General features: G+C 35.1%; 1 protein-coding gene and 1 pseudogene across 2 annotated transcripts in view; both read right to left on the reverse strand.

The window, feature by feature from the left end:
• Positions 1-26676, reverse strand: part of Mcr (macroglobulin complement-related) — a 239657-nt gene that overhangs the window by 117902 nt on the left and 95079 nt on the right. The gene's annotated exons all lie outside the window — the stretch shown is intronic.
• Positions 8869-10379, reverse strand: LOC118184204 (elongin-C pseudogene; annotated as a pseudogene).

Consider the following 26676-nt stretch of genomic DNA (forward strand, 5'->3'; position numbering starts at 1 on the left):
ATATTAGAGATAGTGCTAAATTACGTGCACCTTATCAATTCATTGGTTTTCTAACTCCGGCATTACGAGAGTCAAGGTTGAAAATGATGCTCACTGAGAAAGTGTGATCAGATGAATCTGGTGATAAATAATGACTCGCTGAAGAAAAGACAGTTGTTGGCCGCGAAAGAAAAGTATAATGGCATCTTTTAAACCACTAGGAAGTGCCTCTCGATGAACCCAGATAAGAGTTCTCCATTCGCAGAGCTAGGCCATGATTAGCCGATAAGCGATTGAAACATGATTCGCGTGCACACAAGTGGCTACTTTTCATTGTCATGGCAACGATACAGGAACATACGGAAAGGAACCGAAAGGATTCTCAACCTTTTCCTTGCGCCTGCCCCTTTTAACTCAATAGTTTTCTTCGCCGACTCCTTTATATTTTTTTTTCTCTTGGGTATACCATACAGCATAATCATATGCAAATAAATGAACATCGGTAACTTTAGGATAATAATTACACTAAGAAAACGCTTTACACACACACACACAAAAACAACAACAACAAAAAAAAAAAAGTACTTTATTCCATTTATGAGTCCAAAGAAGCTTTGTCCCTGAAGGACTATTGTTTTCGTTTTGCGATTTTGCGTTGGTTCACTATAAATGTCCGATTCACTTTTCAAATCGTTGCCACCAAATATTATCGCTTCATTATTTAATTTCTTTAAATAATGAAGAATCTGCATAAGTGTATGTATGTTTCTCGTATTGCGATAAAACAAAGGTACCTAAGCGAAAATGACAACACATTATGGGGGTGGGAAACCTTTTTATCTTCAGCGCGCGGAACTGTGTATAGGAAATTTTAAAGATATGCTCATTTTAAAATTATTTAAAACATTTATTTGAGATATGCTCATTTATTTGAGATATAATTATCATTTATTTTAGATATGCTCATTTTATTTATTTATCATTTAAAATTTTAAAAGATATGCTCATTTTATTTATTTATCATTTAAAATTTTAAAAGATATGCTCATTTTAAAATTTATTAAAAGAAAACTTTTGTCTTCAGCGTGCGGAACCATGTATAGGAAATTCTACAGATATGCTCATTTTAAAATTATTTAAAACATTTATTTGAGATATGCTCATTTATTTGAGATATAATTATCATTTATTTTAGATATGCTCATTTTATTTATTTATTATTTAAAATTTTAAAAGATATGCTCATTTTAAAATTTATTAACAAATTTTTTTTAACTTCAGCGCGCGGAACTGTGTATAGGAAGTTTTAAAGATATGCTCATTTTAAAATTATTTTTCGATACGGCAGTTGAACTGAATATTTTATGGTTTATGAGCGAAGAACATGATATTTAATAAATAAAAGTAACACACAAAACGTAAAAAAAAAAAAAAAAAAAAAAAAAAAAAAAAAACCCTCCTCTTTGGATGTAATTCCGGAAGCAACATCTCAGTTTCGAATTGCACAGAAGTTCGATTTTAATGTCTGTGATGGTTAGCGCTTGATGAACTGACGCGTCCTTTTTCTTCTATACAGAAAAGAACCCGACTGACCGATCAGTATCTACAATCCGTGACGAAGATAATTTCCAGCAGTTTCTCTCAAAGGCTTCGAAAGGATGTTACAGAACAAATAAAACAAACGAAAGACTTTACACACACACATACATTTTATTTTGTTTTATTTTTAAAAACGAAACTCTGTGAAATCGGTCGATGATACGAGAAAGAAGATACATATAATTTGTGATATCTGCAGATATATTCCTAGTAAATATTAAATCTATAAATGAATTGCTAGGTATACTAGGATAATCACTTGGCAACACATTGAGATGAAAATGATACTTCATAAAGTGAAATGCATTTTCATTTCGTTTCACGTCGACATTGAAATAACAAGAGGAATATCTGCATCTACAGTAAACTCTTCATCCATCCACAAAGTCTCAGGACATCTCAGAATATTTCATCAACGCCCTAAGCAAGAACATCTTAATCTCTTGAATTAAATGTTGGCTGAATATATAGAATAAATCTAGAATATGCTATGCTAGAATAAATCTCGACTGTCCATTAGCAGTTACATCAACCATACAAACATCGCCTGTTTCTGAATCCTAGATCAAACCTAAAACTTGAGTTTTCACAAAAATCCTTGATAAACTCTGGATCGGAGTTAGAAACAGATTTCTCATTACTTCTGAAATGACATTAAATATTCTTCTCTCATTCAACACCACATATTTTTATAAAACTACTTTTTGAGCTTTAACGCTAATTAAAACCCAAGGCCGTCAAATATCGCACCGACATTTAATTTGTTACACAACAGAAAACGAGCATATTTGTCTCATAGGAATTTTCTTTAATTTTTGCTTGCTTAAAATAAATCCTAAAATATTTCTTTTTATCTGTATATTGTTTACCAAGGAAGTAAATTATTTAATGGAAGATATTTATTTTTATTATTATTATCTTATTATTATTATTATTATTATTTTCTTTATTTTATGCTTAATATCTGGGGTCGCGGTTGAAAAAAGTTTAAGAAGCACTGATCTATCTAATGATGCATTTAAATTGACGGCCAAAATGCTGACGTTGGAGCCAAAATGCGGCCAAAATGCTGACGTTCTGACGTTGGAGGGGGAGGGGAAGTTCTGACTAGTGGGTAGTGAGAAAAATACTTCCGCTATATCCCCTATTCTCGTATCTTTGTGAAACGATATCCCCCTTTCCTTCCTTTTAAGTCACGCGTTTCATTACAGATAGATAAATAATTCATCATAAGCTTTTATTCACATATTCTTTTCTCCCCCTCCCTTGACTGGACACTTGTGAAAACACCGATTCGAAGTCGAAACGATGAGTAATTTGCGGGCACCACCCTGACACCTCCACTCTAAATGGAAACAAGGCGAGAGATCGAAATTCCTATCAGCGAAGTAGGGGTCGAATCGAAGAATCGGCAGCTTTCGTTTTAGAACTTCTTCCCCCCGCCCCCCAATAAAAAAGCAAAAGAATCCAGGGGATGATAAATGTTTAAAGTTCGGTGATAACCCCACGCATCCATCAAGTCTTCTTTACGAGGTCTTAAAAATTGAAAGCAATTTACCCCTTTTCCAAAACAAGGGCGGTGGCTGAGTGGGATGAGATGGAGAGCTTCAAACCTACACAAACAGTTCGAATGTTTACCAAACAAACTGCAATCGGAAGACGTCATGCCTTAATTACGTAACAGTAGTAACATTCGGACCACTGTCTCGAGTGAACATAGTCATAGATTAGTAGAAAATGTGGTGCACCAAACTAACTTGCACTAGGAACTAGTAAAAGACTACCGGAAAATGCGATGTACCTAGCCAGTTCGGACTATGAATGCTACAACTATAGCCGAAGCCTAGCAGGTGTAGTGATTAGGGAAGCTGACTGCCGTACAGATGGTCCCGGGTTCGAATCCCGGAGGAGGCATGAATGTCTGTAATGTAGCGAGTAGTGCCTGAGAGGCAAGGAGTCACTCAAAGCGTTCGTGGAGACGATATTCCTTTGGAAAAGTTGGTGGTAGGAGAACAGGGGTGGAAGGCCCTCCGGCCACCCCCGTGGGATGTTTTCCCTCAAAATGGGTGCGGACCTGCATAAATAGTACGGCGATACTGTCATCTGTAGGACAAATGGTCTTATGCTTCACCCCCTTCTACCTGTACCTATACAACTACAGTATGTTATTTTAAAATAGAAACTTCAGGATCATTTTACGCGGTACGGTTTCCCTTCGTAACCATGGGAAAGACAGCTGCAGCAGACGGCACGTGTCACTTAATTTTCTCCCTACTCCATTTCCTTTAGAGCGTTTCGCTTTATGAATTGCACGCAAATTAAAATTAAAGGCTCTAGGTGGTATATAATTATAACGATCTAAAATTAAAGCAAGTGAAAATCTTGCGAGTAATTTCTAAAGAAGATAGTTATAGTAAGCTGCCCAGACGGTATGGTGGTTAGGCGAGATTACCGCGGTACCGAAGGGCCAAGGTTTGAATCGCGGAGATGTCGTGGTTGTTTGTAAATGTATAGTGACTTTGTGACATGGGGGCACTCTAAATATATAGCGAGCCGAAAGCCGTCTCATGTGGATTGGTGGCAGGGGATAGGGCTGAGAGCCCTGGGACCCTGGTTCTTGCAACCATTCTTCTATGAAATTCATTCACAAGACAACAACAGTTGTAGTAATAACGTAACAAATGAAAAGTATTTATAAAAAAAAAACTATTGGTGAGTGTCCAAACATTATTTCTTAAAAAAAAAAAAAAAAAAAAAAAAAAAACCTAGTAATATTTACATTACAATATCCATCAGATATCGAACTTTCATTTCAGTGTAGAAGTGGTGTTAGCAGCGGAAGACTTGGACTCGAGGTCCAACCTTGCATGGTCCGAATAATTATTGATCATAAGGAGTTACTTCAGAATTAAATGAAATACAAGGACATTGTCTCGTACATAAAATGTAACAGTTGGGGATAAACTGGTGGCATGAGGTTACTGCTAAAAGTTTTTTAAGTACAAATCAAAGCGCATAGTGATACAAGAAGTGGAATAATTATAAGCAACTTTTATAATTCATTAATGCAGAAGAAATAAAATAAATAAAGAAATAGATTATAAAAAGTTACGAAATTTGTATGGTGTAGAAAACAAAATACAGAAACTTGTAGACACATTAAAGAATTTTTTTTTGGGGGGGGAAGCAGGAGAAGTGAAAAATGAGCAAGGCCTTCGCTGGGAATCGAACCACGGACCTCTGGAATATGCGCCCAGCGTGCTGACCACTAGACTAAGATGGCATGCCAAGATGGCGGGAGAAATACCTTATATCCCCCTTTTAAAAGGCGACTTGGGTTTTAGGGGACCCAATTGCCAAATCTTGGGTGTGGAGAATCATCATCCACCATTCTTTTAGTTCGGGTGCCACTGTAGAGACATTAGGTAATTTCTACGCAGGAGAGATGAAAAATGAGCAATGCCTTCGCCGGAACGCAAACCACGGACCTTTGGAATATGTGCCCAGCGTGCTAACCACTACACTACGAAGGCATGTTAAGAAGGAGGGAGAAATACCTTATAAACTTAATGAATTATTACAAAGTATTGCTTATGGTTAACCAACCAGTAAGTCCAAACACGGCTGACATAACCAAGCATGGGGCGCAATATGGGTTTGTAAATGTGTAACTTTTTGTCTAGAGATAAAGGGACGTTCCAGGCAATTAATGAGAAAAGGGGGATCCGGAGCTTCTGGATAATAGTAGATTGTATGTGTGGGGACCATGTGAGATTTTTGTCGAGGTTTACACCGAGATAAGTGACATGCCTAGCCCACGGCAGGGAGGAATAGTTACAATTCCACCAATCTACTTTTTCCCAGTGAAGAGAACAGCTGAAGATTTGTCTACACTGATATCCACTTTCCATCTAATTAGCCAGGTCTCAAGTGCCTGGATGTGGTTTAGTAATGCTAGTAATCGGCTATGGATACTAATCGATAAATAACGGTATAAAGCCCTATGGGCATCTCACATGAATAAGTCTTGACCGGTGTTCCCATAAGGGACACAGCAGAAACGAAGGGAAGCGAACAAAACACCCGGATTTGGAAAAGTCGAACCCATCGGCAGTGGATAAGGTTTACAGTGAGTTGGAACGTAAATAACAGAAGTTAGGTGAAATTACATGTTTGGGAAGTTTCTTGAAAATGTGAGATCTGTCACGTCCTTAAGGAACAATCTGCACAAAATACTTTGTAAGTAATAAAAGGGGCAAGAGAAAATAAAATGGATGCAGTGTTTAGTATAAAAACGCAAATACAAATTGAACAAAAGTAAAAATAATCCAGAAAAATATAATTTAAAAAAAGAGAGAGAGAGAGAGAGAGAAGAAGAAGAAGAAGTCCTCAGAGAGAAGAAGTTTCTACAAACAGAAGAGAAAAAATAACGCGAATATTTTTTAAACTTTCAGAACCTAGCACTAAAAAGCTAGGGAGGGGGAAGATATGCGAAGAAATATTGTATACGAAAATTTCATGTCTAATTTTCTATAAGTGTCCTCCCCCCTCCCCGCATTTTCAAAATCTTCGAATAGGTGTTAGATTTCTCCGTAAACATACATTTTATCCTTTTTTTCTTCACTTTTGACAATAATCTTCTTAATTTTATTCTAACGTAATAGGCAGTTATACGCTTTAATGCATTATAAGGAAGGAATTAATAAAACATCGTGAGAAACAATCGGGCCAAGGTGAGGTGTGCGAAATGATGAAGGCACGCGAGAGCGCCGTAAGTGTTTGTCCAGCCCACCAAATGATTGGTATCCATACACAAATTGAAGGCTTGGTAGCCACAACAGAGCGCAGACCGGAGGCTCATTAGCAGATGTGTATTGCTGGTAAGTAGGTGGAACCACGCAGCCCTCGTTTGTGCCCTCCAGTTAAACGTGAATGTTGAACTGAATAGCTGAAGAGGATTAACATTCATTTTTGTTTTCCCACGCATCTCAGACAATCGATTAAAAGCAATGAATATGCAAATTCCCATAAACATTCAATGAACAGCTTATTTGGAATTCCTATGGGAGTAGGAATCGCTATAAAAATTAGTACGCAAGATAAATAAAGGTGAGCAGAAGATTTCTGGAATGGTAATTAAAAAAAAAAAAAAAAAATACACATATTTTTACATCTCTATTATCGTATGAGAAATCTGCTTGCTTTTTGTTTTGTTCTGTTTCTTTGCATGTATGTATTTTTGTTTATATGTATGTATGTAAGATATAAAATAGGAAACAAAACTATCAATTTTAATTTAGCAAGAGTCCTTTTAATTCCTCATTTTAATTTGGCAGCGTCCTTTCCTGTCTTAAAACTACTAATATATGAATCTAAAGTGCGTCATCTGAAAATTAATCTGCATTACAAGAATAGCATTGCGGATATTTTCTATCCAATCGGAGTTCAAAATTTAAACAAAGTAGCCAACATTATAAATATCTCTTTGCTGAAATGCGCACTTACCTTCCTCTCGATGTGCTAATATGTGCTGCTTATTTCTCCGCTTTATTCATTGTCTAAAGATGCTACAAGTTATACAAAATTGTGCGGGTGCATATCGCACCCATAATAATGATGAGTAAAAATTATGTATACTAAAAATGAGTTACCAAGGAATAAAACTATGCGTTGAATGTACTCCACGTCTTACAGGTTTTTCTCATTCGTAATATCATCTTATGAATCTGCGCAATTGTTTTCTAATTCAAGATATCTGCAGAATATATTTTACATGCATTATGCATGAATGTGTTAACCAGTTATTTTATTTTAATTAACTTTATCGTCTTTTTTCGATTTCCGTTTTCATACCAGAACGCTAATTTCTAGTTCGCGTGTATTCAAATAAGGTAGAAAGACATAGTATTTAAAGGAAGATTTTAGAGGGTAAAATCAGAACGTGTACCGTCTGCTGAAGATAGCAGTTTATCTGCGTTATTCTCGCCATTAAGCTTATCATTCCGATATTAGGTACGAACCAACGTGCGCGCATTTTGTCTGTGCAGCCTCTGGGTTAACGATTTACTTAAGATAAATTCTTTACTTTCGAGTTACGCCGTAAGTGCTGGCTGGTTCTGTAAGCAAGAGCAGTGCCTTCTGTCAATCTATTGTTTTTAATAAAAGGGTCTTTTACAGCCAAGTCTTTCCAGGACATAGCGATAATTCGCTTAAGTCTTGGAATGTTCTCACTTACTTTATGTTACCAAAGACGATGAGACTCTACAGTGTGTTGTCTGCATTGTGCGGCACTAGAGTTTGTCAATTTTGAAGAGACGTAGTCCTCCGTCTAAACCTCCGAGACCTAATTTCGAATTTTTTATTTATTGTATGTTTTGTGCGAATTTTACGAAATTTTCATTAACCAATTCAGTGATTTAAAAGAAATGTGCTGCCGCCTGGGAAACCGTAAGATATTTATGTTTCAATTGGCTATTTAAAAGAAATGCCACTAGGCAAAGCAAAATTCGAATTTTCTGTTAATCTTGAAATAAAATATTTTGATCTTCCACTGCCAGTGGACTGCCATCCGGCAAAGGGTGAAATATTTCTTTTCAGAATTAATTACTGATTGACAAATCAAGCGATTTAATAGCAGTGAATGATTTAAAATCAAATCTTGTAAGTGCTTTAAAAACAAATTTTCGTCACAATGATTATTAATCGTAAAGAGTCTGATACACGTTTTTGGGGCATTTTCGAAGTTTGGTTTCTTATATCCGAATCGATAAAAAAATTAGTTCCCATTTCCCAAGGTGACTGAAAAAAAAATTAAGATTTGAAGACTAAAATGTTAGAGTCCTGCATTATATTTGAAGAAATTAAATAATGAAAAATCCGCATGCATATTTCTCGCATTGTGATAAAACAACGATACCTAGAGCCATCCAATTTTGAATGACATAATGCTACTGCGAATATGGGCATCTGAAAACCCTAATTTGAAATTTGGAATTTGTTTTATTATCAATTTCATATTTTGTAAAATTTTAACGAATTTTTGATTAACAAACTCAACGATTTAAAAGCGAGCAATGGCAACATTTTTTCCAAAACAAAACAAAAAAAAAAAAAAAAAAAAAAAAAAAAAAACACCTCCTTTTCATCTCCAGCGCGCGGAACTGTATCGGAAACTCTAAAGATGTGCTCATTTTAAAATTATTCTACGACATTGCTGTTGAACTGAATTTTATGGTTTAAGTGCAAAGAACAAGATATTTAATACATAAAGGTAACATACAAAACGTTAAAAAAAAAGCCCCTTTGGATGCAATTTCAAATCTGAAACCTTTCAGATTTTTTTAAATTGTTTTAAATTGTTTTCTTGTTTTATGTTTTATTCCGGAAATATCGCGCATTTGGTACGATGTGTTCCGGTTCCATGAAATAAGGCCCATACGGCACCTGACAGTAAGGTGTTCGTGAAGTGTGGATCTCTGCAGAGCAGCCATGAGGGAAACAAAATTCCCTAGGATCTAAAATTTGTAGGACCCAAAATCCTTTACCAATCTAAGTTATTTAGTTTCTACCGAGCAATGAAAAATAGAGAGATAGAGGAGAATCCATTTTTGGTGATTCAGAAAATCTTAGTATAATTTCTAGTGTCTTAAGCAATTAGAATTTTTTTTTTTTTTTTTTTTTTTTTTTGGTAGTATTTTTGGCGTTGCTGATCTGATGGGTGAGCCTGGCGATACTGTTGATTGGATGAAAAACTTTAAGTTCTGAGAAAATTTGCATAATTTCTGATATTCTGGGGCGATATGTTTCTTAAGTGCATCACTGTATTTTAATTTAGAAGTAGTAAGTTTTACAGAAATGGTATGAATAATTATGGCAGGAAAATCTTTTTTAGGAGGGGTAGGCTTATTTTCTGAGGGCCGGCCAGTGGCGCAGTGGCTAGCGCGTCGCATGGGGTTCCATTCCCGTGCTGGGCAAGGTTGACTCAGCCTTTTATTCCCTGAGCGGGTCTTCCTATATTATTTAAAAAATAAATAATGAAAAAGCTGAATGGATTGATGTTTCTCGTATTGTGTGAAAACGACGATACCATAGAGCCATCTAATTTTGAATACCGTAGTCGTCTACCCGAACATGCGCACCTGGAAGCCCGAATTTTGAATGAATGTTAACTCAAAAATTTCGATCTTACAATGAAAGGTTGACTAAATATTACAATCACAATACCTTCTTGCGTCGGTCCTGGCATCGTAAGACACTTCGCGAAGACCAAGTATTTGTCCAATCCATGAAAGAGAACAGTCACAAATTCAAGGTTATTAACAGTCCAACAAGTGAGCAGCCATCACCAATTCCAAGGCTATTTCCACCTCAATCGGAAACACTGGTACTTCAGTTGAACTATTCGTATAATGGACTTTGTACGTTAAGTACTGACAAACTTTCTGCAACACGTGGGATGGTATTTTTTTTAAGTGGATTTCGTTGGCTTCGTTTTCAACAAATTCTCCGGGACCGCTCAACATGGCTCGGATGGTGTTAGAAACAAGAGCGTATTCTTTCTTAATAATGAACTCGTGACCATCCGAAAAAATGAGTTTCACGTATTCGGCATCTGGGCCTTCGCAGCCTCCATACGTTGGTTTATCTTCCAAAGCAACCATCTTAATGTTAATCCACACTAGGGCTAAAGTTCACACATGCTCCAAATCGGAGACAACCTTCAGATCTGAAGCAGAAATGCAACTGAACTAAGAATCCAAAGTCATGCACAAAGAAACTTCATAGCAAGGAATATGTGCAGACGTTCTTTGCTTCATAGAACAATACGATCTCCTTTGCCATTCGCCACCACTGGTTCTGACGTCACTTGTCTCAGACTATTCTCTTTGACCACAAAGAACTCCCGAGATTAGAGTAGTTCTTTGTTGATTAGGTACCTAACACCTAGTTGGGCTTTACTGTATCTTTTCTTAAAAAAACACTTCAGGCGTTATTCCTGTGCAGGACAAACAAACTGGCATACTTCTCTCATCAACTCAGTACTATCAGAATAGATATGAAGCAGTGGCATAACTACAGCTTCTGCCGCCCGGGGCGGTGCCTTAATCTGCAGTCCCTGAATTTGTCTCCCTTCTTGATAAGCAAAAAATTTCAAAATGACATATACAGAATTAAATTAAAATTCTACGTGTATTTTTGAAGAAAAACTTGTTTCAACATTTCAAGATTATTATTATTATTGCATTTTGTCCGCAAAAGAATCAATGAAATTTGTAGAGGTAGGTATACTTGATTGCTCCAACTGCTGCTCTGTAGACAGTAGCGAAAGATTTCTTAAATGCAAAATAAGCATTTGTAATTCTTAAATATTTCTTTAATGACTTCAATCTTCGATAAATTTTTAATAATATCAATAAACTTTCACGGTATTTTAATTACAGAGAAAAGATATTAACAGTCGATTATCAGGGATCATTTACGAACTCATTTCCGCTCATAAGCTCATTCGTAAACTCATTTACGAACTGTTCCTATTCATAATGTATCTGGAAATACATTTCAGAAAGCGAGTCTTCTTCTGTCAATGATGCCGGAAATTGTTTTCAGTTTTGATGTTGCCTCAAATCAAAATCAATATACTCAGGACTTAATTCCTTATTTAGCGAGATGTCTCATGTCATTTGACAATTTCTATACTATATTTCGACTTCATTCAACGATTTTAACCCAACAGCGGCCGAGCGTCGTAAAGTTGCCGAACACTGGTAATTTGACCTAGGTTCGATTCAAGGCCAAAAAATTGCCATGAATAGAACTGTTTGCCGCGTCTATTTCGATGCCGCCGTTCTGTCTTCATGCCATTTCGTCTTCGAGTCAGTAAAAGCTTTTGAATAATATGTAAAATGTTTTTGTACACAATTTTATACAAATATATCATTACGCACGACATAAAAGTTAACTTATACCTCTCTCTAATATTTACTAATTTTAAGAGAGTAATGTCCGAACAAGATTCCAGAGTAATACAGTTTTCAATTAAGATTTTTAAAAAATGTGAATTTCTTGTTTGCATGAGTGATTTCTCTGAACTAGCTGATTAAAATTTTAAGAAATTTTGTCGAATCATTTAAATATTGTACCTGCATAATTTTAGAAACGATAATACAACTTCTGTTAATATCAAAAATTTGGCCATAATTATGAAATGTGATAAATTTGTTCTATTTGATACGGTGTCCACCGATAACATCGCGGCAAAAACATCGTGGACGAAATCGTCGCGGAGAAAACAACGCAAGGCGAAAACGTCGTGCTACAAAACATCGTGGGAGAAAACATCGCAAAGAGAAAACATCGCAGTTCTAAAACATCGTGGTACAAAACATCGTCGTAGAAAATAAAGCGGTTCAAAAACATCGCAGTTTAAAAACATCGTCGTCGAAAATATCGTGGTAAAAAATAAAGTATCTACAAATCATCGCATGACGATAACATCGCAGACATGCTTTTTTCAGGTTTTAATAAGTGTAAATGGATATTCCCATAATGATTTGTGAGCGCAAGGTGTAAAGAAGGATAAATTTTACTTTCATTAATTTAATTTCATTTTATTAACTAATGAATTTTTGCTGAAAACGTAAGAAGGAAACTTAAGCATAGAAAATTAAATGCAACTTATAGATTATACTTTTCATGAAATATTACCAGTAAAAACTTTATAAAAATGATTTATTAATGGCCTTTGTTAGTTAACTATGTCGGTTTAAAATTCTATTAAGTGCTATAAGTTGCATTAATTTTTTATGCTTAAGTTTCCTTTTTATTTTCTCAGCAAAAATGTATTAATTAATAAAAAATATGAAAGTAAAAATTATCCTTCTTTCCATCTTGCACTCACAAATCATTATGGGAATATCCATTTACACTTATTAAAGCATGCCTGAAAAAAGCATGTCTGCGATGTTATCGTCATGCGATGATTTGTAGATACTTTATTTTTTACCACGATATTTTCGACGACGATGTTTTTAAACTGCGATGTTTTTGAACCGCTTTATTTTCTACGACGATGTTTTGTACCACGATGTTTTAGAACTGCGATGTTTTCTCTTTGCGATGTTTTCTCCCACGATGTTTTGTAGCACGACGTTTTCGCCTTGCGTTGTTTTCTCTGGGACATTTTCGTCTGCGATGTTTTTGCCGCGATGTTTTCGGCTGTAACCATTTGATACTGCATAATTTACTAATTAATTTGTAAAGTTATTAGTTCTTTTTTTTTTTTTTTTTTTTTTTTTTTTTTTTTTTTTTTTTTAAAGTACGTGAAAAATGAGCAATGCCCTCGTCGGGACTCGATCCTGGACCTCTCGAATACACCGCGAGTATCCTACCGTTACACTACGAAGGCATGCAGAAAGGAGGGAGAAAATACTTTATATACTCCCCCTTTTAAAGGGCGCCTGGGAATTAGAGGACCCAGTCTCCAAATCCTGGTAGTGAAGAATCTTCATCCACCACCATTTAGTTCAGGCGCCACTGAATGTACCTGAAAAATGAGCAATGCTCTCGCCAGGACCTGAACCTGGGCCTCTCGAATACGCGCCGAGTATGCGTTACACCACGAAGGCATGCAGAACGCAATGAGAAAATACCTTATAAACTAAGTATAAGTTCTTTATATTCCGTATTTGTAAACAATTACATATATTATAACCAACCTGTATTACCTATTTCATTTCTACTTGACGGCGAAACGACTCACGGCGAATCAGCTGTCAGCGACAGAGCGAAAAGTTCTAGACCCCAAACTGGCTTTATAGCCGTTTTCGTGGTCTTCCCGATGTGTAAAATCGATACAAACCAGTTTCCTTAGAAAGTCCTTCCTGAAGGCATCCCTTCATTCACACAGATAGCCCTCAAGTGCTTTGCCGTAATCAAGTAAATCAAATCAATCAGAGATTTTTATATTTTATTTGACAGCATTATTTCAGTTTAATTGATCCTATTAACTGGACTGTTGATCCCAATAAGCGATATCTTTTTCATATTCTCTTATATAAACGGGACCGTTTTTTGGCAATTCGATAACAGTATCCGAATAATAATATTAATCGAGAACACATTAAGCCGCGTCTATCGTGTTTTAAATGCTTCTTTTCAACGAATAATAAACATTGTTCTATGAATAGGTACAACAGCCGCCCAAAGCTATCCAATGCACACAAACGCAAGAGGTTTTAATAATGTCGCATATTTACTTAAAGCCGGCTGCCATGCCATTTAAGCCGGCTGCCATGTCGTCGGCAAACATAGTTATTTGAAAGGGCAGACTCGCAGAAGCTGAAATTTCTGGCAAAGGCAAGCATAATTCGAAGATTTCTTTTGCGAATAAACTCGATTAACAGACAAGTTCTTTTCTTGGAAGAACTCGCGATAACCCCCTTTTTTAAGCATTTAATGGAAAATTATAAACCAAGTGTATTGGAAAAAATTTTCAGTTGCTACTACAAAGAAATACCAATAAAAGAAGAAAATCTTGAAGCTCTCCAGAAAGACATTTAATCGTCCTTCTTCACTTCCACGAAAATAAATAAAAGAAAAGAAAAGAAAATGGTAGTAGGTTGAAATGTAAAGTAAAATAAAATATCGCAATGGTTGCATTACTTCTGAAAACGAAAAAAATGTTATCATTTCTACTTACTAAAAGAGTTATCGAGTACGAATTGTTTAATAATTTTTTTTTTTTTTTTTTTTTTTTTAAATTCTCCGGAACAAACTTTGAAACTACCGACATTACTTAAGCCTTCACTGAAAAAAAAAAAGGGGAACAACGTACAAATGGATCCGTATCAGTGCGTTATCTTATATTAGAAAAGGCAAAAATTAAAAAAAAAAAAAAAAAAGAGAGTGTATGCGTTGACGCAGTTAACAGATCAATGTTCGCGTTTAAAGAGTATTAACTGCTACAATACTTTCTTTACACCTTGTATTTAGTAAACATACATTAAACCCACCCTTGTACCAGGATTAGCGACCTCTGTTTTTTTATTCTTATGTGCTGGTAAATTGTGCATTTTTTGCTTTAAAAGTGGTTGAATTATGTTGTTCTTATGTTCCGGTTACGGTTTCTATGCCTTTAGTTAACTGCATGCAGTAGTTGTAGAATTATTTAAAAGTTTTAGAAATAAAAGTTTAAGTAGCGCTCGGCCTAAATGAGGCAGCCATTTGTTTACAATTGAAACTCTTAGTAGAATAATGAATTAAATCAATCGGCGCCCTAACTTCAGTGACTTGCTTTGAAGCTGAGGATAACAACGATTCGTAAAGCAATTTTAAATGGAATACCATAATATTTGGAAAATAAGTAACATGTCATTTTTATAGTTTAAAATTGCGAATTTTAACATTCCAATAGTATATTTCCAATATTATTATATATTTCAATAGTATTACGAATTTTAATATTCCAACGGGATGTTATAAACCTTATTATTATAACCTAATTTTATTATTCGCGTTCTGCGAGCTGTTTTGATATTAGTTTTAAGATATTCTGAGACAAATCAGCCTTAAGGCATGAGTTCCTACTTTAGTTATAATTTATTGCCACTTCAGTTATTATTTCGAGCTTTAGCAGTGGCATCGGCATCCTTGTTATTATAATTCAGAGAGGCGAAGAGAAGAGAAGGACGAGGAGAAAAGAAGGACGTGTGTAGCGTGGACGCACTCAGATGATCAATGCTTACGAGTAATGTTTCGAAAATGACATCAATCAAAAACAGTCTGACAGAAGTGAATAAGATATAAAAAAAAATTTAGTTCTGGCTGTACGCTCGACGAGTTAACATCACAATTAACACATCGAAAAAAATTATTCGAGATAGATCACTAGCAATAAGGGTTAAACGTTGGGGAGGACACAAGCACGTTGGTTGGTCATTTTAATTTAAAGCGTGGTTTGATTCGTTGGAGGATCAGTGCTCGAGAGGATTGGGAGTTCTGACTTCAGTGTTAAATGTTTCGTCATAGTCCAGACTATCATATAAAGTTCGTGACAGTCTAGTCTATGAAGAGTTCGCAGAACAGAAAGAACCCGTTTCCTTTAGAAAGTCCTCCACGAAGGTATCCCTCCCCTTAGGAAGATAGCCCTAATGTACTTTGCCATAATTAAATAAACCAAACCATTTCCAATTTAGTATACTGCCCGATGGGCTAAATCTCTCATTAAACTAATGTCTTAGGGCACAAATTAAAAAGAAAGAAGAATGTATGTTGCAGACCATAGAATGCAGAAGCTACAGTATGCTTGTAGCTTCTGCATTTGCTACGGTCTACTTTCCCGCATGGCTTCATGGTGTAGGTGGAAGCCCAGTGGACGCGTATTCGGGAGGTCCGGAGGCCGAATCACGGCGAAGGATAGCACGTTTTTGACGTTCCTTGCATCGATATAATCTAATAACTCTGCAATTAAAAAAAAGTATTATTTATTTTTTAAATAAATCAAATAATTTTGGTGTAGTTTTTCTCTAATGTTTTTTACATGATTTCTTCTTTACTAGATGATACAGCTTTATCTAAATAAAATTCATTATCAATTTCATGAATAATTCTTGTTTTGTTATCAATGGGATCTTGATTATGCCGATTCATCGGTGGTTTATATTTCGCTATCGACTCCTAGATTATCACCCTTCAAAACTTCATCAAATCCGATAAAGCCAATATCGACTCTTGGGCCTAGAGCCCAAGACCTATAGACTTAAAAGCCTATAGACTATAAAGATAGGCCTATAGACTAAAGGCCTATAGACTATAGGCCTATAGACTATAGGCCTATAGACTTAAAAGCCGAAGAAAACGGAACATGTTTTTACAAGTTGACTTAAAAAGTAAGTGATTTCAGTTAAGGTAGGATTTATTGATTCACAGCTTATAAAGAGAGAAATTGTGTACTCATAACAGGAGCTATACGTGAAATTATTTTCCGATATTAAAGAAACCTCAGCCAGATTCAACATATAAATTCACAGCAGTGTAGTTCCTCCTGTATCTTCCCCGTAGCTTATCAGAGCTAGGTTTTCTGAAAATTTTAAAAGCCTCTGTCGTACATAGTTTTTCGCTGGTAAAGTTAGTTTGATTGCTAAATTGTATTGCTTTGATTATGCTTACTTTTATTCAATCTCTTCAATTTGTATTTGCATTCTTGTATTAGCATTTCATCCATTTTATTTACTCTTGCATTTATTATTTGAAACGCATTTTCTGCATATTCTTCATTAAGCTACCCCGACATGGAAGGTGTTCTCACACTTAAAAAACCGTCCAAGCACGTGATTTTTTTTCTATTTTTTACGTTCCAGCGCTTCGCCGCCTTGTTCTTTATTGATAATTGTTCTTTATTGATCTTGTTCTTTATTGATATTGTACGAATGTGTTGCAACCCTCTTGGTATAATAATCGGCCTCATAAGCCCACCCAACAGAGACAAACAAAACACAGTTAAAAGGTTAAAACAAATAATTAAAACAGAGATTAAAAAGAGATTTAAAACATCAACCGTAATTTTCAGTGTTGTTCTATTCTCTTTATAAATCCTTTGCAAATCTAAACTCTTTATTGCGGCTGTAGAATTCCTTGATGTTGCCATGTTTTTCTCTAACATGTCGCAATAATACGCAGTAATCGACGAAATGTCGTGCATTGCCTTCACTACAAAAACTACAAAGACTATTATTTTGCAAAATTAAATCTCTTCAGGTACGTCGGGAAGCGGCTGTGTCCTGTAATTATTTGATCGTAATCAAAATCCCATATTCTCATATTTTTAGAAACTTCAAAATTCAACAAATAATCTTTCCTTTTCTCAGAAATGTTCCATTTCTCTTTTCAGCATTATAATAGAAATCCTTGATTTGACCAATAACAATTACAATCATCTGCTGTATAAGAATCTTTTGCTGATATTTTGCTGTGTTTCATCTTTCTAGATCCGGGTCCTTTTGTACGCTCCCTATGTCTTTCCTATCTCCGATGTCCCTCTTGGGAACAACGGTCCAGACTCATTCAGGCGTCGTGCCCTTAGAGGTTTACAAGGTAACTGATCCGGAAACGCGACGAGCCCAGCTCAGTTACCATCAGATATTGCAATGTTTAATATGACTATATTTTTATTTGAATGTAGGTTTCTTTAAAAGAAATTACACTGTGATAGTTAGTTACCAGTAGTTTATTTATGACTACTTTTCATTTGTTCTTTTTTTTTTTTTTTGCCCTAATGCGTTCCTTAAAAATTAAATTATTTTCATAATTTTTTCTTTCCATTTTTGGACGATAACAAAAGAGGAAAAGTGCGCGAGGAAATGCGATAAATACTGTGATTTATTAGGCCAAAAATGTTACGGAATAGGTTCAGTGAAAAAGAAGTGCTACGGGTTAAAAAAGGAAATAAAATTACTAATTCTAATCTCCTTTACGAAATCCACCCATCCATGCTTGGTTAAGAGATCGGACCCCACTGCGCACGCGTGTTTCTGATTCGGGTTGTAATTACCGTGGCGAATCAGTAATTCATAAACTGACGGACAGGTCAATAATTATCAAATATCTCTGTTGTTTTAAACAATAGAACTTGAGTGACAGAATGAAATTAAAAAGTAAAAATTCGATTATCGTTAGTATCGAAAACATTCTTTCGAACTAACAAGCAGTCAAGACTGAGGAGTTATAAAATTTGCTACGTTTTTCGAACGAAGCATATAAGATCGAAAAGAATTCCGAGGCCATTACGTTTTATTTGTCGTACTGATAACGATATGATAACGCACTGAATAATTTTTATCGACAGAAAAGTCCACCCGAACATGTGAAACTTGAATTTTGATGATTTCAATTTAGTCAGAAAACTTAGCGATTTAAAAGCACTACATTGCCCCTCGTCACTTTTTGTTTTTCAGATTTAATCCACAAATTAAGCGATTTAAAAGAAATGTGTTGCCAGTGGGGGAAATAAAATACTTTTATCTTTCTCGCGCCAGTGTGTTGCCATTCATCAAAGCGTAAGATATTTAATTTTTCTTTCAGATTTAACCTGTCTGTCTTTGTTTAAAGAACTAAGCGATTTAAAAGCAATAAACGCAGTTCTTAAAAATACTTTTTCTAATTTTTAATTCAACTGATTTCGATAAAAATGAATTTAAATCATGAGATGTCTAATTATAAATATTACATAATTTTATCAAAGAAGACTAACTGCATTCATTAAAATCATTATATGATTTTTATGATAAGTCTTTTAGGTGGCTGGCCGCTTGAGCCGCTGATTTTCAAAGAAATAACATAACGAACTTAGGAAAAAGAAAGAAAGAAATATGGCAACCCCTAACATTGTAAAGGGAATTCTGAAGGAATTATAGGGAATAATGATACGCTATTTTTAAATATTCTTTGATATTGTTCCTGAATTTTATGTGACGTAAGTGCAAAGAAAGCGATGCGTAATAATAAAGTTAAAAAGATGGGGAGAAAAAAATAGCGTTAGCACGAGTGAGTCCGAGAGCAGGTTGATAGCCTGCGACACGCAGCGACAGCATAAGAAAACCTTAACCAATCCTCCGGTGCGATTTTGAAATCAGAATTTTTTTTCTTTCTTTATTAGCCAAAGGGTCAATTTGCCCAGAAAAGCTATAAATTTCGTTTTCGCATTTTGCGTTGGTTCACTATAAACAGCGTTTGACTTCTCAAATTGTTGCCACCAAATATTAGAACCCTGTATTGTATTTAAAGAAAGTAAATAATGATGAATCTGCATAAATGTATGTATGTTTCTCGCACTGTCATAAAACAGCGGTACCTAGAGACATCGAATTTTGAATAACGTAGTCCTTCACTGGAATATGGGCATCTGGAAGCCCAAATCTGGAATTTGTTTTATTATCTATTTCATACTCTGTAAAACAAACACAACAATTTCAAAGCGAACAATGAAAACACTACACCGGGGGGTATGAATATTTCCAATGCGCGAGACTGTGTATCGGAAATTCTAAAGATATGTTCTTTTTAAATTACTATGTGATATTGTTGTTGAATTGAATCTTATACGGTTTAAGTGCGAAGAAAATGATATTTAATAAATAAAGGTAACCCACAAAACGTTAAAAAAATGTCCCTTTACGCGTAATATAAAATCTGAAACCTTTCAGATTTCTTTTTTTAATAATTTTATCTTTTATTATATCAAGCGTTGAACATCGTCGTCGCTTAATATAGTTTCGGTTAATCTCAGCATTCGGATACTATTATGAAATGGCCGAAATCCCGCCGTTTGTACACGAAAACATGGAAAAGACATCGCTTATTGGGATCAACAACTCGGTTAATAGGATCAAACTTTCTACAATGTAATTTTAAACTGGAGTTAATTCAAGTCAAAATAATTCATAAAAATTATTAAATAACAGAGAAATGTCAAAAATTAAGGGATTAAATCAACAAAAACATTACTTTTGATTTTAATCAACCGTTCCAAATTAAGCTAAAGAAAGCAACCTTAGTTTGGCCCAAATTTTGAATACCCCTATCGATTTTAGAGCGGTGAAACATAAGTCTCTCTTCTTCGGGAGGGTGGCGGGGAATATTCGCCTGAATTTGTTTCCCCTTTGCTTACTTCCGGGGGGGGGAAATCCATGAACACATTTACTAAAATGTGTTTAAGACTTAGGATTCAACATCTGTTAAATAACTTCCAGAAAATTCATGAATCGTTCGTAAATGAACTTTTCCATTAAAAATATTGTGAACAGTTCATAAGCGAATTTTTGTATTTTCTTGTATGTGAATTCTTTGAAAATAAGTATTTATCTGTTCTTGGTTATGTTTATATTAAATTGGTTAAATTTCATTGCTGTTTTGAAAGGCATTTTTTCTCATCCTGTAACGTTATCAAAATAGTCGCGAACACATTAAGCGGTGCCCACTGCATATAAGAGAAAGTTTCTGACATGCGTGCAAAAATCACGTTCCTGTCACATAACATGCGAATGTTCAAAGCAGTAAGCCAGGCACTTTGATTTATACACATATCCTGTTCAATTCTTTTCTTGTTATTTTTTTCAGACGAACATATTTCAAAAAGCCTGTTCGACAGTGGGAAAACGAGTGAGTCATCAAACGACGTCATCACTACCTAGGTATTATTCTCCCTGATGTTTTGGACGAGAAGAAAAACACTTCTTTGGAAACAAAATGGCGTTTTTCTCTCATTTAAACGGATGTAATTTTCTTTGAAGATTCATACTTACTGCGAGGATGTGTTCCAGTCTGTCATCGCTTGACTGTAGAAATGCTGTTCCTAAAAAGTTGATATATTTCTACAGTCACGGTTGCCTGATTAGAACTTTTTTTATCCCAAATTATGCAAATCTGGCCTTTTCCTCTCTCGACTAAATATTGTTGGCGTTACAGAATTCATTTCGTTTTTCACTAGCCATTTTTCACCAGCTAACATTATTTACATAAAAATCGAATGAAAACTTTTTATAACCTACTCTTTATTTCCTGAAATGATACCACTTGAGTTTTTGAAAAACACCAATCTTGGAAAAGATTCAAGTATTTGAAAATACTCGAAATTTCACACTTTCTTCGTCATTTCAATCTTTGGAATTCTGACCTGAAAATCTTTAAATATTTTATTTACCAAGTCTAACTTTTGTGGGTCTTTACGTGCAGTAGAAGCATTTATTTATAAAAGAACGCAATACAATGGAACTTCGGATCACAAACAGTGTTGCCACCTTTTCAAAACTGCTTACCCGAACATTTTAAAATTAGATTGTTTAGAAAAATAAAAAAAAAAAAAAAATTGCATCTTTTCCTATTAGTTTCGAAATACGATTTTGCGTTGTTCACTTCAAACGTTCACTTCAGTCCAGTCTGTTGCCATTCGGAAAACGTAAGCTATTAATCCTTTATACAGAATCTGCCGCTTATTATTAATTACGAAACTAAACTATTCAAAAGTAATAGATTAAGAATATTATTTTTTAGTCACATTGACCGAAATAAAAATGCGATTTAGTCATATTGACCGAAATAAAAATGCGAATTCAAGACATATCTAATTAAAAACTTTGAATATTTTTTGTAGAATTATGCTACATATTTTTCCCCTTTCAAACAGACGAGATAAATAAAGCTCACTTTTAGTATAAATGCGTGTTCATCTATTATCTAGTTACTAAATATTCCGCTATCCACCTGAGCCATCTCTATCGATAATCTCTACTGATAAATAGTATTAAAATTTAAAGCAGCACTTTTGGGCGATTGACCTTATTTGGAGAATTCATTCTATAACTTTAACCGAATTGTTTATCACAATAAGCGATGGATGTTTCATGATTTCGTACGCCAACGGGCGAGACTTCGGTAATGCGATAGCAATATCCGAATGATAATATTAACCGCGTTTAGATTAAGCGGCGTTTACTGTAGTTTATATTTTTTCTGGTCTTTCTATCCATTATATATCCCTAATTTTGACAACTTAAAAAACTTGTTACTTTCATTACTTACTTTTAGCATGTTCTTCACATAGGATAGCATGTAACAAATGAAGCAATTTCAACCACAAATTTCGGATACTTAAAAGCAATGAGTTGCCACTGCATTAAATAAAATACTTATAAATAAAATTAAATACAAATAAATTCTTATTTGTGATCTGACTGATTTCAATAAAAATGCATTTAAATCATGAGATGTGTGATTTACGAAATGACAGTAGCTGGACTTATTCAAATCTTTAGCATACATTTTTGTTTTCTAGACGACCCGCCGCTGGAGAGGATGGTTTTCAAAGAAATAACATAACGAATTTTTAAAAAAAATGTATGGATATACCCCTAACAGTAAGAATATAAATTAAAAGTAATCATGAATAAACTACAGCTAACTATCGCATTATCATTTCTTAAAACTCATTTACCTTCCAATAACAATACACAGCATTACAATACCTAATAACATATCTTCAATTTTTACTTCCTGTAACTTGAATCTCGCCCGTTCTCATTGTCGTCTCTACTACTCCTGGCTTTAAATCATCCCCAATAAATTAGAGAAGGAGAATGTGCAGCCGACTCGGAGAAATCTTAAACAATGTCGGTTCGTGTTTGCTTTTTTTCTTATTCATTAAATTTTTCTTCGGTACGAGAATAAAAACACTGGTGCGAAATTTGTATATATAGCAATATCCGAATAGCATTTGTATATATAAGCAATATTCGATTACAGGGGTAGGTCCATTTAACATTGAGGTAAATGGAGCGCCAAGCCGGCGATGTTTTTGGCAACTAATTTGTGTCGCAAAATTTGGCAAGAAACTGCCAAATGTCATTAAACGTAGCCATCATATAGCGATATTTGGGTCCGACCGCGTGTAACTGGAACTGGTCCGATCCCTATGTATTTGAACCGAACTGAACTGAACTGTTCTTGCCGAGAATATCACACAGGAGTGTGATGTGTCCGGCTCAGTAATGTCCGATGGATGCATAACGTAATATCAGTCCGGATCGCGGAACCCCACGGGGGAGGGCCGGAGGAAGGGGAAAAATATGTAATTGTTAATGTATCAGGTCATATAATAACTGTAACAATGTATGCCTTCCACCAATATTGAGAAATCGAAGGTACCGGAAGTTTTCTGCAGGCGGGATAAAATTATATAAAACCGGAGAGCAGATCAATTCAGTTTAGTTCGGTTTTTATTTCAGAGTTTAGCTTAGAGTAATGAAAATATTGAGAGATCACTCTGCGAGCTTAAGCATTGAGGCTTTGCATATTGCCTTCTGTTTAACGTTCTTAGTAGTTTCAGTTGGTAACTACTATTTGTCCCGCGTAATACTGGAAGAGCTGTACGAGTACTTTGTGAAAATTTCCAGAGCTGTAAAGTCCATTCCAGAGCTTTTTGGAACATAAATGTTATTAAGCTATTATAAGCTATGTTTGTACATAAATAATCGTAAACTTCATTCATTTTTAATGACAGCTTGACACTGGATGGAATCACTCGCGTTCTTTTTCTTGTTTATTTTCAATTGTGAAAAGCAGTTCACATATAAACGTATTCCCAAACAAGCGATTAGTTTTAGTGCACAAGTTCGTAACTCAGCTGTTTAATTTTTGGACATTTTTAAAAGTTAATCAAATCTGGATTTTCAAACCATCGAAAAACATTTATAGAATATTTTAGATTTATAAGCTTTATTTGCTAATTACCTGGTGTGTTACTGACGTTCGTTTTGAAAGGTAATAAAAAAATGTAAACTCGGGTTTCAAAATTTAAAATCTTGAAATCTTAGCAACACTGTATCTGGAACAAATGTAATACTGTAATGTGTTCGCGGGCCAGAAAATATTTCTCTGGGGGCTGCGAGTTTGAGACTGCTGGGGTATGCAGTAACTATGTTCCGGATATGCTTGTTATCTCCATATTTTTCTGCAATCTTTTTTTCCCTTCAGTGGTGATCCTACCCATTTTATTTGGTGCTTAACTCTGGTCATTAACTTTTCTAAAGCTTAGTGTTGAGGAATTGATAAAAAATTTAAGCGAAACAACATAAAATCACTAGGAAATTCAGAGTTGACGAAATGGTAGGAGCAGGCGTATTGACGCGTAGTTGTAACATTGTATCCAAAGACGTAAACAATCCAGCCTTTTTCAAGTCAAGAACTAAATTTCTTCTTTACGAGTCTTGTACGATCTTTTCTGACTTGTGCGTCGGAAGCTTGGCCGCTGAATTTACATGATGATGAAACTTTAGGGATTTTTGAAAGAAGAATATAGCGTTGCATACTTGATGAGGTCCGTGTGAATGGACCATGGAGAAGATCTAATTTACAAGCTGTACAAGATCTATAGACAACCTGATGCAGTAAATTTCTTCAAACTATACAGAAACTTAAATGGGCTGGTCATCAAGCCAGAATATACGAAACTCGGTGTAGTATAAAAAATTTCGTGCAAGCCCATAAGAGCCAGACCTCGGGGTGGCCCTTGATGAGATGGAGCGATTGTGTTGAATATTCTAAAGGTCAAAAACTAGAAAACAGTTACCAAAAGCATAGATGCCTGGAGAAGACTTCTAGAGAAGGCCCTGCTTAGGTGGTTGAGCCAATGAACAACAAACAGAAAGTACACTCTGCACCAAAAAAAGGGGGGCAGTTCAATATCTCCCGTTCTACTGGTCCGATTGACGAAATTTAACTTGTGTTCTTCAAGTCTCGAAAGCGCAACTGAAGATATGTACTAGATTTATATATATATAGTATTGTTCTAACATAGATATTTGATACTGAATCGGACTTTGAAATAGCATAGTGATTTTTTTCATATTTCGATGCCTCAAATTATGCCTAAATATTAAATTTTGTAAAATTTGGTGAGAAACTTTCCGAGATATTGAAAAATTTATCTTGAGGAACATTTTTCAATTTATGCCTAAAATAGTTCACTTAGCGAAATTCTAATTTATGATAACCTAGTATTTTCACTGTGCACAAACATAAAAGAGTTTTAAAACGCGAAAATATATAAATTCGTGTATATCATGGGAGAGCGAGTTCAAATGCCGGAGAAGGCATGGATGCTTGTAAATGTATACAATCCGTGCGCCATGGGGGCACTCTAAATGTGTGGCAAGCCGAAAGTCCTCAGGAGAAGCGGGATGAGAGACCCTCGGACCCGTCCGCTGCGGTGCTCTTCATCAAAATTGAGAGCGAAATTGAGCTAAATCGCACTGTCACCTGTATGGTGCTCAAGGCTGTTGCCAACGAAAGGCGTAATCTTGTGCTCCCTGCCACGAGGTTCTACTTTTTCTCTCTTTGTATTTCTAATTTTAACGGGCTTGGGCTGACTGCACGTCAGACAAGTGAGCATTATTGACAATAACAGCATCTACTTTGAAGTGAGGGTAAAAATTTTATAGGTTGTAATTAAAAATGTTTTCGAAATTTTTTTAAAAATTACTAAAAAATACAAATTAATAAAATAAATAAAATAATAAATAAAAATAATTTTATTTGGATTGAGCCTATATTTTGATTTATGAAAGAAGGAATCAAGTAAGTTTAATAAGAAAAAAAAAAAAAAAAGAGAGAGATACCAACAAATTTGTATCAAACTGAATTAACATTGAGAAGCTAAAATTTTAAAGCTAATTTTTTTTTAAACTACTCGGGCGATTTTTACTAAACTTGGCACTTTGGCATAATTTGAGTCGTAGAATGTTTGAGCAATATATGTAAATCTAATATATATCCTAAGTCGCACTTTTCAAGCACGGAAAATACAAGTTAAATTCCATCAATCGGCTCAGTAGAAGAGAGATATAGAATTGCCCCCCCCCTTTTTTTTGTGCACGATGAGCAGCAAGTTGGAAGTGTTTTAAATCGGATGTATACGTATGTCGTTTTGATATTTTAGACATATTTTAGTGCGTTTTAAGAGGGGGTGAAGGTAAAAGTTCAGTTTAAGACATTGGCCAATAGTAAAATAAATGTTTATTTTCATTTTTTCTAACATTCACTTGGTACTCTCGGAATAGTTAAAGATGCGACGATAACTGTTTGACTTTGGGAAGATTAAACAGGTGTTCACATTAAATGAGAATTTGACCTTATAATCAAAACATGGCAGATAGTCTTCTTCTCACGTGGCCAACAATTGCCTAAAAAAATTTCTCGAGAAAGTAGACAAGTTATTAAAAACCGAATTCATTAATCAAAACTCAGTGTCAATTAAGTGTTAGGCTGGTAAAATGAGGATATCGCATCCGCGTTAAATAAATAATTGCAGCACCCCACGGGCCATAAATTCACGGTCATTGACAAGTTACTATAAAAAGGCAGTAAAAGAGTTACTCTGTTAGGTTTGTGCAGTGGCACGCCCTCCGCGTTCGAAGCTCAGTCCCGCGTGGTCACGCGGAGATTCCTTCAATAATTAAGATCCGGAGATGCGTCACGTGTGATTAAGACTTGAGAATCGAAGAGAAATGAATGCCGCCCGGGGCGATATCCATCTCCGGAGATCAGGAGAAA

This window comes from Stegodyphus dumicola, chromosome 7 (assembly GCF_044657685.1).
Source record: "Stegodyphus dumicola isolate Sdum_Otavi_A_Nest chromosome 7, ASM4465768v1".
Classification (NCBI taxonomy): domain Eukaryota; kingdom Metazoa; phylum Arthropoda; class Arachnida; order Araneae; family Eresidae; genus Stegodyphus; species Stegodyphus dumicola.